Below are 12,980 nucleotides of genomic sequence, written 5' to 3' on the forward strand. Positions count from 1 at the left end.
TCACAGTTGATGAACTAGCAGCATCTTTCCACCCGCCATGCTAAGTTCCGCTGCTCCCTGCACTGCTCCTCTACTGTAAATGAGCCAGCGTACAGATGCTGGGGGGGAATATTCAGCCATGCAATATCGGTTTAATTCAAAGATTTAAAATCCAATTTCCCTTTTTCTCACCACATCTGTTTGAAATTGCTTGCACAGTTTCTCACCAAATGAAAAGAAAAAGATTCAAAGTCTATGGACTACACTACAGCATCTCTTGTCTTATTGTCTGGTCACAGCAGAGCACACTATGAGCAAAGTGTGCACAGCCAGCCTTACACTGGGGAAATGAGGGAGAAGTAAAAGAGGAGGAGGAGGAGGAGGGGTCTTCTTCATCATGAAGCTTAACCCAACCAGGCGTCTACACAGAAGCTCTGTACCTAAACCATAATCCAATCTGACATCGCTCTCATTCATGACACATCACCTCTTTAGGGCCATACAGGGCTATAGGAGCAAGTGGACTGGAGCTACCCCTCTTTGTGATGTAACTTAGTTCTCCAGGGCAGACTGGCCTCTGGTGTTTCATTTGCCTTTTGATGCTGTATTGTACACAATGTTTCATCATGTTACATTAAAGAGCCTGTGACACGAGTTTCCCCCATCATCCAAACCCATCAATTTGAGTAAATATTGTCCCCTTGAAAACCGTTACTGAACTGATTTTGGATATTTGTACTTTGATAACCATTAATCTGCCCTTCAATGTTGACCATTTCCTGGATCTGCTCGGGGATTCTTCAAGTCCCGCCAAATTACGTGTGACGTCATTGCGGGCACAGCGCTCCAGCTGCACCGTTCAGGATCCCAGCATCTGCATGTAAACGCACGATGGTGCACACAGCAGCAAGCTCAGACAGCGATGACAGTTTCATTTTGAACGTGTCTGAGAGCTCATATGAGTCTGAAGGATCGGTTTATGTTGTATCTGTTAGAAGTTTAGGAATTAGGTGCGTCAATATGGGCGATCATACGGTCATGTAGCCAGTGGTGGAATGGGCCTAAAAATCATCCCGGGACTCTCGACCGGCCCACTTCGGTACCGCTAGTAAGTTGTCAACGGGGGGATGTCAGGGGCGGCGGGTGCTGTAGATAGTAAATGTAAATATGTAAATATTTGTGTCACTGCATCCTGGTAAAATACAAATATAATGCAATGTCTGTGTCTTTGACATTAGCGCTGCCAGCCACCTGTGCCCTGTACTACGAAGCCAGTTCAACATACCCTGGATATGTTTGGGTAACAAACTAACTAATAACAACAAACGAACACACGAGATCTCGCTAAGCGGTCCTACGACGCTGGTTATTAACTCGGTAAATCAAGCCAGGGTTTCTCTCACCAGCTGAGAGCGCGTTCACTTCTACGACACGAGTGGATCTGACTTTAATTACATTTGACTCGAGTGTTTAGTCAACATAATGTGTTGCTTAAAATAATACTTCTTCATACAGTATGTGACACTGTAAGTGTTGCACGGCCAGATACGGCAGATAATGAAATATATGATATATTATGATATTATATGATCGATGATCTGATTGATGATGTAATATGCGACACGTCGGCGTCTTCTCTGCATAGGCCTACGGCAGTTTAAACTGTATTTCCTTTATCCTGTAATATGACTTGAGAGATTTAAACTCCGCACACTGAGTTGATCTCTTTTCTATAGACGCCGGAGGCGGGCAGCGTCAGGTAAAACAAGTTATTTAGCCTTCCCAAACCTGAGCCTCACGCGCCGCCTATGGGGGATGTGCTAGTGACTTATCCGACCGGCCCACTTCGGTACTGGCCCATCGGGATTCGTCCCGATGGCCAGTCCGCGACTGCACCCAGCCCACGTAAACTGTCAACGGGGGGAGCCTCGCTGCGGGGAAACGGTGGACCTAGTGTCCCGATCGGAGTGGGAATAATAATAATAATAATCCGTGCATTTTATCCATTAATTTCCCCAACATTGTGGTGAAAAAAACACACGTTTAATCCATGTTGGTGTACTACTACAAAAAGCATCGGTTTGTTTTCTCATCAGGAAATGCAGACCGGCACAAACAAACGATTTTTAATCATCATTCTCACGATCATTTAATGTATCATATGTTCGCCGAATTGACATGAAAGCACTAATAAATGTAGTTTCATCCACTTGAGTTTACAACTACAAAAGTAATCGATTTGTTTTTATATCACATCCTACGGGAGGAAATTCAGCAGCTCTCACTACCGATTTGTAATCCTAATGTAATCATCATCTTCACCACGATCATTTATGTTTATGTTCGCCGAATTGACATGAAAGCACTGACAAATATGAATATACTGTAGTCAACTTCATTAAAACGTTATTAACGTGCCTAAACTCAGTAATTCACCATTTCTACGCATGACAACACACTTTGTCCGTGTTTGGCTCTCTCGCCGCACAGTGAAGCGTTCCCGCATTGACGTCACTTCCGGCTTCCCCCAAAACTTCAAAATGAGTCGAAGGAATTTCCCCGCGATGTTCGAAATTATTGATATTTAACGGAACGGTATCGCTTTTTCTTTTTTAAACTGACGGTTCGAGATTACTAGTAGCCCAATATTTCATTGCACAACAGTTGTTGGGATGCTGTCACAGGCTCTTTAAGGCCATGTTTTATATTTGGACAGAACTCTTTTTACCCTTCATTTGAATTCAGTGGGACAACAATGACTGTACTCATATTTATGGTTGTTGTTATATATACAGCATTAGGGCTGTGAATCTGCCAACTAATAATTTAAATTCAATTCATGACTAAACTATTCATATTTTGGGCATCTCATTCAGCCTGAAGGAAAGTTTCCCACTTGAACTAACAATCTCAATTCAAGGACCAACTTCTGGTTTCTCTTGAGCAGTTTCACCTGGTCTAAGTAAACTTCTTCAGTATTGCAGATATCTCAGTGCAGTTAAGCTCATTCATGTGTGGGGATGTTGCGGAAATATGTTTTGGCCATCTGCTGTGAAAACCTGTGGCTTGACTTGAGGCTTATCAGAGGTGTGTTTGTTTATTATTTTGTGTTTCTGATTTTTTTTTTCTTCTGTTGAATGAAATGAAATTGCAATATCATTGACGATATTCGAGGGATTCATCCTTTTAACATGATTATTTTAATTTGAATGGAAAACCATTAAATGATTATAGTGTGATTTTTGGGGCGGCAAAGACTCCCCCTTTAATAAACATTGTGCTTCCTGCTTTTCTGCAATGCATAAGGAAATATTGTTAGGAATTGGATAAGACTTCGATATTTCTCAGCCCCTGTTTAATATATTTGATATGACCTATTTTACTCTTATTAAGGGTGGTACTGTATATTATCAACCTTAGCTTTGTCAGTTAGTTCACTTAGCTACAGTATATCAGGCAGTACTCAGTGTAAATATTTAGTAGCATCTAATCGCTACTAGACTAGTATTAGCTTGTGGGGGGATCCTGTCTTTACTTGGAGATCAGGGGAACACAGGGAAGGTGACTGCGGGATTATTTTGTTTACAATTGGAACAAATAACCTTGGACAGCATTTACAAATTGTTTAGTTTTTTTAGCCAAAAACGCAGCCTGTGGCGTGTAGTTTATGTGACTGGAGTATGTTGGGATCAGCTCTGTGTGAATACTATGATTAGCGCTGTAGATCAACTTGTTTCACCTTGGATTCCTCAGGTTCATATATTTTCCTCACCTAGCTAGTCCTATAGGAATATATTTGTTGTCATGGGAACTAACCAGGTCAGCCCTGAGTAACTCAAGGTGTGTGCTTTGTTTTCAACTTTTTGTCAGTTTTTGTTTTCTTTAGACTCATGACCACCACCATATATTACTCTTTTGTATTCTGCTTAATAAGATGACTGTTTTCATTGTTGTTATTTTGTAGAGAAAGTCCTTGCATAGCTCCACTCAGCTTTAACCTAAAACAGGACTATCCCCCGAGCCCTCCCTGTGCCTCGGGAAGGCTTAAGGTGCCGATCATTAACAACAATGCCGATGGTTTTGAATCTAGCCACACACCATTTCATCTCTCTTTCTGCCTCGTTTTCTATTATGTCTCCCGTTTCACAAATAATAAATTGCACAAAATGCGCACCATCCCCATAGGTGGGCTGTTCTGTTTTAAAATGCACTGCCATTTTGGAAAATGGTTGACAAGCTGTGATGTCAAGCCTCCAGGAAATGACTACACCTGGCCGAGTTATAATCCCTCATGTCAACTCCTGTAAATCTACAATTTGATGTATGTATGCTTTAGTTTTTTGTTATTATCGAAACAAATAAAAATATAACCAGTTTATTAGTGAGTTTTAGAGGTTCCCGGAAGACTGATTTTGTTGCTTTCTGAACATTTTATTTTTATTTAACCTTTATTTAACCAGATAAAAAGCATTGAGATAATATCTCAAAGCCAGGCTAGCTCTTTCCTCCTTGTACTATCTGTGTGCCAAGCTGAGCTAACTAGCCGCTGGCTCTAGCTTCATATTTAATGGACTGACATGAGAGATGTATTGATCTTCTCATTTACTTCTCTAAGAAAGCCAATATGTAAAACTATTCCTTCAAGGCATTGGAGTTGTCCTAAAGTAGACCAAGGCAATTTCTTTCCAGGCAAAGGAACAATTAGTAAAGCCTAATCAACGTCCTGTGATCACTTGTTTGGTACATATCAAATGTTTATAGAGTGTTAGTAGCTCAATAGTGAGAAAGTAAATTATTCTTCAGGCCAGTTAAATTCCTTATATTTTAAATGAGAAAGCAAAGGAGCTATTCTCCTTCGTCTCACCATTTTAGGTTTATCTTTACATGACCCTTCATTCTACATTTCTATTTCACAGATATATACTTATCATATTATAAAGAATACCTACTCCTAGGGCTGCTCGATTTTGGCAAAAATCATAATCTCCATTATTTGGGTCGATAATTGATATCACGATTATTAAAAACGATTTTCCATTTACTTTGAAAACATCCATTTATTGAAAAGAAAAATGTGAACAGTATGTTTTTAACAGTTGATTACCATGAACTTTAAGTATAATTCAACTGAAAAACCAATACAAAATAAATATAAAATAAAATAAATAATCGTTTTATTTCGATTATGTTGCTTTCATAATCGTTGCAAGCCAAAATCGTAATTGCGATTAAAATACGATTAATTGAGCAGCCCTACCTACTCCTTTCCAAAAGCCCAGCTATTAACTAAATAGAGTTACAAAAACATAAGGTTCAAGGTTCTTTATTCGTCATACATTTATATTTATTTATAACATCCAAGGACTCCGGTAGATTAAACCGAGAGCCATTGAAAGCCTAATTGGACAGTAGCGGCCTTAAGCCCAATGTCCCACTGATGTTTTAAGCTACAAAAAAAGATCCTCATTTAAATAAACTGTCTTTAAAACTCCTAACCAAATCCTCATCTCGCTCCCTCTACCCACAATCCTTCTCCCAGTGAAGCCTTCCTTCCGCTGAAGCACATCATTTATTTCTTTGCTCCGTTGCCAAATGAGCAGCTGGATCAGAGAGCGAGAGAGGGAGCGAGACATTGAGGAAGAAGAGAGAGAGGTGATGATGTTTCCACTGTAGTCTATGGAGTGTGGCTGCAGACAGGACTTGTTGTATTTGCTTAACGTAGCACTGAAGGAGAATTCCTCGAAAGACATTAAAGGGGCCCTATTATGCTTTTAGGGGTTTCCCTTTCTTGTAGTGTGTTATAGGTTTTCATGCATGTAAATGGTTTGCAAAGGCTAAAATCCCAAAGTTTCTCTTCCACACACTCCCCACTCCCCCCCGTGCCTGAAACGCCTCCATTGGACATTGCTATGTAATACTCACGCTTGTATTGGCTAGCTCTCCAACACATTGTGCGTGATAGGCTAAGGGGCGGGACATCTCTAAGCAGTTGAACAATCATAAAAACACTGGCCACACAGGCAGTATGAGAAAAATAAAGACCTTTTCGAACAATAAAGCAAGTAAACATGTCACAGGAGAGGAACTAAATACAAATTTCAACCTGAAAAGGAGTAAAATAGGGCCCCTTTAAGCATAACGTGATAATACTTTTCTAGCATCAGGAGTGCCATCGAGCACCTCTCCACTCTGTAATTGATTTCATCTCCTCATTTTTGTCTGGAAAAACAAGTTCCAAAAACAAACTCGCCAGGGAGTGGAAGCTTTAAAACAAAGCAGGGCTTACTTGTTCTTCGATAAAAGAAAGCAGAAACAAGGGCAAAGAAGAAATGTTATATCAAGACCTTTTAAACAGTCCAGCCTTCTTCAGATCACAGACAGCTGAGAGCCAATTTAATATCCGCATGGGCAGAGCTGAGCAGAGAAGGGTTGAGCTCGGAGAACACTCGAGTTTTGTTCTGATTAGCTCGGCTTTTTACTCTCTTCAGCTCTGCCTCCCTCCACTCAGGTCTTTTCATCTTCCCTCTTTCCTTTTTTCTGCTTTGTTCTGTTTTGAGCTTGATGTCTTTGTTGCGTCAGTCGAATACGTGCGGGTACTTTATGGCCACAGGCTTCATTCATGAATAGCAACTTTTAAATCAAACTAGTCCAGCGGATTATACCCAAATACCTACAAAACATATGCCATCACATCAGCCTCAGTTGCACTTTATATTTGCCAAACTAAGATAGATCAAAAGGTAAAATGTATAGTTGCTTAACATCAGCATGTTAGTGTATTCATCATTCATCATTCATTCATACATGTTTGCTTAAAATCAGGACAATGACTCCTGGCCTACAGATTTTAAAGTGAAATAATGTCATGCTTATGGAATACGTCTATAGGGGAGTGAATAATTCATATTAAAGGCTTACAAAATTATTATACAAAACCATAACAATCAAACATTTTTTGTCGAGGTTGGCGGTGTAACAGTTTTAACAGACGCTAGACAGACCACAGCTTGGAGTTTGATTCTGTATTTTGGCCGAACTCACGGATGTTAATTTGGTACGGATAATTACATTTGCCAACAGTTATCATTGCAGCTGGTGACATTACCAACCATCCGCTAACTGAAGTCAATTAAAATATGATAAGAATGGATGAATTGGTAGAAGGATAGATGGGTAGGGAAGCATTGGTCATTCCTCTCCTCTCCTCTGCGTCTTTGCAAGCAGAGGATGGTAGTGAGGAAGGGCGGAGGTCAGAGCCACTCTCATTTACCACTCTCCTCCTCCTCGCTTCACTTCCTTTATTTCCACTATTTATTTGCTCTTGACCCTCCCTTTCTCTGTCAGCTGCAGACGTCCTCTTTGCCGTTTGATCTGCGGTTCACATTTAGTAAAAACATATAGGCCTATATACCGTATTTGCATCCACAAACATCAATAAAAGCACACAGTACAAACCAAGGAGCCCTGCCAGTAAACGCAGCTCAATGTAAACTGAGTGTCCTCCTGCAGGCAGGGCCAACACACGATCTGGGAGTGCACCTCTCACGGCATGTAGAGATGTTTGTTGTCGATCATGTAATCTACACTTTAGCCTCGAGTTATCAGACTCCTCTCCCGGGACAAATCAAAGGTTATCATGGGACAACAAGCAGATACACATGTAGAAAGCATACAGTAGGTTGCATGATGCAGTATGCGGAAAAAAGGTGTTATGCAATAACAGTGCTGTATATAAATACACATGTCCATGTATATATGAAAGATATTACTTTCATATTTAGCGAACTAAATGCTGACAGTATGCTGCTCTTACTACTGCTAAAATAAAGGGAAATGTTTCTGAAATAATTTTGTTGAATAAATTGAACATTGAACTAAACACAAAATACTTTAATAAATAATAACAGTTACTTTTTAAATGCTGTACAGTCCAAAACCCAAAATTATTTCATTTATAATGACTTTACTTAATAAATCTGCAAATGACCATTTACATTTTTTTTAAACAGCATTAACCTAAACTATTAATTGATAAATAATATAATTTTTTTTCTTTTGACTATTCCAGCAACAGTTAGATCCCTCAGTAGCGTCCTGTAGCTGGATTTAGAAGTGAAATCCTATTGCTGTGCAAGAGTTAGAACAATAGTACCAGAACATGCCTGTATGCATGGATGAGCTTGACACATCTTTACAAGATTTTTTTATTTGACACGACATACATTAAGTGACTGCAGCTTTGAAGATGATGAAGATGGGATTCAGTCATCAGTCACTACTGTCGCCTCCTAAAATAGAAAATGGGTAACACAAACATGTCAGGCTGAATAATGAAATAACAGTTCAGTGAGATTGTCAGGCTACTCATGACTTTTCGTCTAAGTAGAATGAGTTTACCATTATTATCAATCCTTGATACTGCTTAGTGGTCCTAATTATTGCCTGTTATTTAGCTTATTTTATACAATGAATTTGTATTTAATGCCACATGTCTCATACAACCTTTATAAACAAGTCGCTTCTCAATCATTTTTACGTATAAGTTTAGCCTTTTCTGTATTTGTTGTTGTTGTAGTTTTGTCACTGACAGGTCATCTTATTGCCCCTGACATTGTTTTCTGTAAGGATGAGGGATAAACTCTCTAAACTGCTGAACCCAGACAGTTAATGAACACTGAAGGTCAATGTTGAGAGTGGCTGATTCATTCATGACACGCCATCATGTGTCTCCACATCAGCAAGACTCAAGCTCTCTTGCTTGAAAATATAAAATCACTCCATTAATGCTTTTAAACTCAGCAGCTGTGTGTTGTATGTTTTTTATTTATTGTGTCAAAATAAAATCCGAATTGTATTTTACATAGGTCGCTATATCTTTTTTGATGTATTTCTTTATGTTTTTTTTACACATCTTAAACAAGTAAGTGGATTAAGACTCCCTTACAATTGAGTTGTATTATTTTCTTAATGAATTGATAGGGCATTTGGCGTCTAAATTGTCAAAAAAAGTATAACAATTACGTTTTTCACTTTATTTTTTTCTCTGAACAACAATCCTTAACAAGTCAGTCTATATTAAAAATATTTAAACCATTAAAGTATTGGTAATTTTTTCTACAAAAGTGAAACGCTTAACCGCTTATCATTTTGTTGTTATCAACTTATTGATTAGAAGGCTAATTGCAGCTATTTTTGAAAGATGGTAAATGTGGGAGAAAGATATGTTTGAAATACCTATAAGATTTGGCCTCAGTAAAAGATAGGATGGTATTATGTATGTATCCAGGCTGAAAATCAGACAATGCTACAGTATGACAGTCGGTCATTTTCTAAACTCGAGCACAATATGCTGTATCGTTAACATCGTGCCCTGCTTCTTAGTGACATGACCCAGATCCTTGGGGATGACAGTGTAGTGTGCTCTGTCTTTGTCTCTCTGCCTCCATCCTTCCTCTCCCCCCCCCCTCTCTCTCTATCAATTTTGATGATATCACTCAACGGGGGGGATATAAATCTTCAGAGCCGAACCAGCTAGACCAGGGGTGCCCAACCGGTCGATTGCGGGGAGATTCCCAGTCGATCGCGAGATGTGTCTAAAAATAGAACAACAATATTCTGTTTTATCGTTAATGTCCTATAACATAATCTTCCTGTGCCAGAATAATGCACTTGAACGCATCAAAGCTTTGTGATTGGCCGGCGTGACCCCATGTGTCGGGGCGTGGCTAGTGGGCAGTGCACTAATTAGCTAACGTTGTCCGTATCAACAGGAGTGACAGTCCGCACACAAACAAGACCGCAATTATGGCAGAAGCAAAACATATATATAATTTTCACTCCGAGTGGGAGGATGATTATTTTTGTATTTATTCCAATTTAAAGTCCATCTGTCTCATCTGCAATGCGAGCGTGGCTTTATCGAAGAAGGGTAATTTAGGAGCGGCATTTCAAAACAGTGCACAAACGCTACGAGACGGAATTCCCTCCGGATTCTGCCCTACGCTCCCAAAAGGGGAGGGGCCTGAAAGGACAGCTAAATGCACAGCAGTCCATTTCCACCAGGCCCAACAACAAGAGCAAGGCTGCTACCAGAGCATCTTATCGTGTCAGTCACGTTCTTGCGAAACACATGAAGTCTTTCAAAGACGGCAAAGTTGTGAAAGAAGCATTAATGGAGGCTGCCGATGCGCTTTTGGTGGACAGTAAAAATAACAGCAGCATTTCAACAGGTTTTTGATATAATAAAAACTCAAGTTAGATACCGTTATTAATCAGCTGTAAGTTTTAGTTTGTTTGAACTTATTCATTATAATTATTGTACAAAATGGTATAAGAATGCAAACTTCAATTGATTATAGTCTATTATCAATTCAGGTTAAGAAACTAGTGTTGCTTGCATCCTATTTTAAAGGCATTTCTTTTTATAATCTACTAAAATGCAACAAAAAAAGGGTTCGATTCTATTAATTTTGTCTTTTTTATTGCACTTTGGCAGCAGATTCCTGTGTAGCTTCAGATCTGAGTTGTCTTATTAGTAAGCCTAATTTATACTTTTGTAGCAACACTATTTTTATATAATGGCAAAGAAAGTGTTCAGAGTCTTTTCTTTTTCCCTGTGTCATATGTGGCAGCACTGTTCAATGCTTCTTGAAAACATTACCCACTGTAGTGGGTGACGTGTGAATAAACTCCAACTCTGTATCAACAACACTGTTGTGTAACTTCAGTTAAATACTTGTATGTGTGTAGATTAGAAAGAGGTAAGATAAAGGATCTGCAGTATTTTATGGAGTATTAATCGTACAAAGGTCAGTTTTATACAAGTAGAAGTGTGTATTTACCTGGTAGGAGGCTGTCAGTAATGGCTACGCCTCTCTATTTGGACTGGTAGATCTCGGCAGACTGGCAACTTTAAAAGTAGCTCTCGGTTCAAAAAAGGTTGGCCACCCCTGAGCTAGACTATAGTTTTCTTTGAAAATGTATTTGAAGTGTTGAAAAATGATCTTTTTTGTAGATTTAAGATTAACTGCAGACAAAATAGTGTAATTTGATGAGACATACTACTTTTACAGTAGTTGACGTCCTTTGTGTACAGTGAATGTAGATGTAGCTAATTGTCCTAACACATTAGATACACACTGTTGAAGCTGGTATGAAGCCAAAGATGACTTCTGTCCGTCCCACTGTGCACTGTGTGTGCCCTGTGTTTGTAGGAGATGAACTTGCCTACAGCTAGATGTGCTGGAGCCATGAGAGCTCCGAGGCTCCACACTATCAAGTGTAGCATGGCTAATGCATTTTTGATAAGACGGAGAGGGCTGGGTTGTAGGTTAAAATGCATGGGCTTGAGACTCAAAGGACTGAGAGAGAGAGAGTAGAAGGGAAAGTGGAGATGAGAGCGATTGAGAGAGAGTTGCACTGGCTGTGATGAACACTGAGACTTGTTTATCATATGAAAACTTTCTGTCTTTTTCTTTTTTACTTTTAAGCCCCTTCTGGCTTTTGGGTTAGGGTAAGACATATTGCAAAATAGAGATGCAGAATACTTTTGGATTACTGGCCACCTGGAAAATGTGAGTCCAATAATTAAATTGTTTGATGTACAGCAGACTTTATGAAAACAGCTAATTGTTTTTACAAACTGCAGCTTTCTTTTTTTCTTCATACTCAAAAGTGAATTGGCCTACACACTGCCACAGTAAGAGGTATGCTTTATTTTAGGAAGCTGTTCTTGGTGACATACTTTCTTCTCCTTTTAAATTGCCAATTACAACCTCCGTTGGCAGGCCTTTTTGCGTTTTGTTGCTCCCTAAAGCCCCTGTCACACTGTCCCGAAATTGACACCCGATGGACACACGAATATGGAATTGTGAATTTCGCACGAAGATGGCCCCGAACCACACACGAAGGCAACATTTACATTACATTTAAGACATACAACTGCAATGAAAGTACCAAATACAATTATGTTACAGTACTATGATACTGTACTGATATCTTCAGACTTTGTTCTTTACTTTATCCGTCTTTATATGTAGAAAATATTACGTTTTCTCCGTAATGTAGTTTCCATAACAACAACAACTTCCTGTCAACTGTCCTTCAAAATAATATATTATATCCTTTTTAGTTTCACAGAACACAAATTGGGTTATTTACATAATATATTTACATGATTTTGTTGTGCAATAAAACAACCCGATGGACACACGATAAAGGAAATGTTCAAATTCGGCTGTGATCGTAGCGACATCGGGCCATTCGTGAGGGCATCTTAAGCCTTCGTATGACCGCCGGTGGAGTTTCTCAGGCTCCGGCAGCAACTTCGTGAGCGGTGGCAAAATCTTTGGCATGCCAAAAAATTGCCGAAGGACCTTGCGAAGGTTCATTTTCGTGTTGAATTCGTGTGTCAATTTTGCCCTTCGTAAGGCCATCGTGAGGGCATCTTGTTATCATCGGTGCCATCGGGCATTCGCCCCGATCAGAGTGAGGGCGAATGCACCGATGATAACACGAAGATGACACGATTTGACAAGATGCCCTCACGAGTGCCTTACGAAGTTGCCGCTCACGAAGTTGCTGCCGGAGCCTGAGAAACTCCACCGGCGGTCATACGATGGCTTAGATGCCCTCACGAATGGCCCGATGTTGCTACGATCACAGCCGAATTTGAACATTTCCTTTATCGTGTGTCCATCGGGTGTCAATTTCGGGACAGTGTGACAGGGGCTTTAGTCAGAACTGAAATATGAATGAAACAATGTTTAGACTGATCTTAAGCTTCAAAACATCCCAGATTTAAGGTCAAAGCTATTGAATCAGCACTGTATGTGTGAACATGTTTTATCTGATCCTTTTTAATGTTATTCAAAAGTGCTTTTCTATTCATTTGTTAAACTCTGTGCTGCCTATTGCCAGACTCTCTTGTTTAATAGATAGATAGTTGAATGGGAAAACCTGGTTAAATAAAAAAAACGGACAATTCACTGCGGTGGTTAGAA

General features: G+C 39.5%; 1 protein-coding gene across 2 annotated transcripts in view; it reads left to right on the forward strand.

Annotated features, from left to right (window-relative positions):
• The window catches only part of b4galt2 (UDP-Gal:betaGlcNAc beta 1,4- galactosyltransferase, polypeptide 2), a 164,237-nt gene that overhangs the window by 620 nt on the left and 150,637 nt on the right, over window positions 1-12,980 (forward strand). The gene's annotated exons all lie outside the window — the stretch shown is intronic.

This window comes from Gymnodraco acuticeps, unplaced genomic scaffold (genome assembly GCF_902827175.1).
Source record: "Gymnodraco acuticeps unplaced genomic scaffold, fGymAcu1.1, whole genome shotgun sequence".
NCBI classification, from domain to species: Eukaryota; Metazoa; Chordata; class Actinopteri; order Perciformes; family Bathydraconidae; genus Gymnodraco; species Gymnodraco acuticeps.